The sequence below is a fragment of the Impatiens glandulifera genome, chromosome 4, assembly GCF_907164915.1.
Source record: "Impatiens glandulifera chromosome 4, dImpGla2.1, whole genome shotgun sequence".
Classification (NCBI taxonomy): Eukaryota; Viridiplantae; Streptophyta; class Magnoliopsida; order Ericales; family Balsaminaceae; genus Impatiens; species Impatiens glandulifera.
In genome coordinates, this window is record NC_061865.1 from 30,507,109 (window position 1) to 30,509,558 (window position 2,450).

Genomic DNA, 2,450 nt, shown 5'->3' on the forward strand with positions numbered 1-2,450 from the left:
TTAGTTTCAATATCAGTTAATTTTTTCTTGACAAAGCTTATAAGATTAAACTTGCCTTTTACTATGTTCAACTTGTTGCTGGAATCAGTTGGATTTCCCTCAACATATTCTAGACTGGATTTGTATCCGATAGGTCTTTGTTGCATAATCAGCTGTTTGACAACATTTCCAAACTTTGTCCAAGAACTAACCACATAGTTTAATCGTTGATTTTCAGTAGAAAAAAGTCTGAATTACTTCTTTGAGCTTATCATTCTCATATGACAGCTCATTTATTTTTTTTTCAAATTTTTCGTTCATTGTTTTGAGATGAAAATCTTGTACTGTTAGATTTGTTTTTCAAATTTATTTCATTAAAAGAGTGTGACAATTTCTTGTACTGAATGACCATTTCATTGAGTGTAGTGGCATCGAATTAGAGTTAGAATTATTTTTCCATGTGAATTTGCCAAATTTCTTGACAAATAGTGGCATTGCATCGTCGTTGATCTGTTCAGTAGACTTCGCAACTATCGAAGTAGGTGGCTCTTCAGTAGTCCCTAGTGCTTTTGTTATGATGGAATTGGATGGCTCCTCCTCATTCCTTGAGTTTATTTCAAACTCATAGACTTTCAGATCGACGAACAAATCATATAGTTCAATCTTGTTGAGGTCCTTAGATTTTCTCATGGTCATCGTCTTCATACCCCATTCTCTGGGTAAAGCTCTCATAACTTTGATAACAACCTCTCCGTTGCTATATATGATTCCTAAAGTTTAGAGTTCAATGAATATGCTACTGAATCTTTCGTCGAATTCAGTCATAGTCTCTCCAGAACGCATCTTGATGTTGTCGAACTTCTGTGTGGAAACCATCAGCTTGTTTTCTTTTATTTGATCGTTGCCTTCACAGATTTTAGTCAGCTTCTCCTAAATATATTTGGAATTGGAAGATGACTTGATCTTGCTGAACATGTTCTTGTCTACAGTTTTGTAGAGAATGTCTTTAGCCACGTTGTCGAGGTTGGCCTTCCTCTTGTCTTCAGTAGTCCACACGTATATGGGCTTCTCCTTCATATAAAAATCACCCTCAGTTGTATTTGTGGTTGTGCTGATCCTTAAAATCTTTATGGGACCATCTGTGAATGCATACCACATATCATCATCTTGAGCCTCCAGGTGTGTTTGCATTCTGATCTTTCAGCCATCATAATCTTCCTTTGAGAACATTGAGATTTTGTTTAAGAGAGACATGATTCAGATTTCTACAGTTGCTTAAGAATAGAAAACCTGACTCTAATACCACTTGTTATGATCGATGACAACAATAGAAGGGGGTTGGAAATTGTTATTCTATTTTTCACTTTTATGCAATTTTAATCATGTTAGATATTGAAAATCTTTTTCTATTCTTGGACAAATCGTATTAAGCTCTTGAACGTATTTAAGTGCGGAAAATGCTTGCGGTAGATAAAAAACTAAATGAATTAGTAAGGAGATAACACAAGATTTTATGGATGTTCGGAGATAAAATTCCTACGTCACCCCTTCTTCTATTTCTAGAAGGTTTCTACTAGAAGAATTTAATTTGTATAGCCTCTACACAAACCCACTCAAAACATAGGTCTAATACTTGCCTGTTCTGAACTCCTAGCTATCACACTCTCTTTTGAACAAAGAACGTTCTGTTCAACTTACAAAACTGAAATTACTATCAAGTAATACAAAAATTATCGCTCAGCGTAACGTAATAATTTTTAGAATAGCTTGAACAATGATTTAGGTGATAGTGAGAATGAGTCATAGAGAACTAGAGTTCGTGGACTAGAAAAGCCAAAGAATTCATTATTGTACTCTGATCCCTTTTTATATTTGAAGCATAGCAATGGTTGAATCTAATTCGTAGATACGTGGCAGTTGTACAACGGTGAATCTATTTCGTAAATACTTAGCAGTTGTTCGTTTGTTGTACGCCTGGTGTACGAGATAGTGTTTAGACGAATAATATTCTTTGGTGCGTGGCGTACGGGATTGTAGTACGCGGACTGATAGAATATTCAGTAGAACGTGGAGTACGAGATAGTAGTGCACAGACTAATGGAATATTCGTATATGTGGCAGTTGTACATTTTGGTGTATTAAACTACTTTAGAAGTTTACTGACAGCGAACTTAGCTCTTGGCACAACACTGATGTTGGCAACTCTGCTGTTGGCGCAACCCAGTTATTGCCGCAACACTGATGTTGGCTACTTGGCTGTTGGCGTAACACAACTATGCTGGTGGAACAAGACTGTCACCAGCGCTTCTTCAGCTCTACTACTTGAACAAGTCTACTGCTAGCGCTTCTTCATCCCTACTGCTTGAACAAGTCTACTGCCAGCGCTTCTTCAGCTCTGTTGCTTGAACAAGTCTTCTACCTTCGCTTTTTCATCTCTACTTGAACAAGTCTACTATCAACGCTTCTTCAAC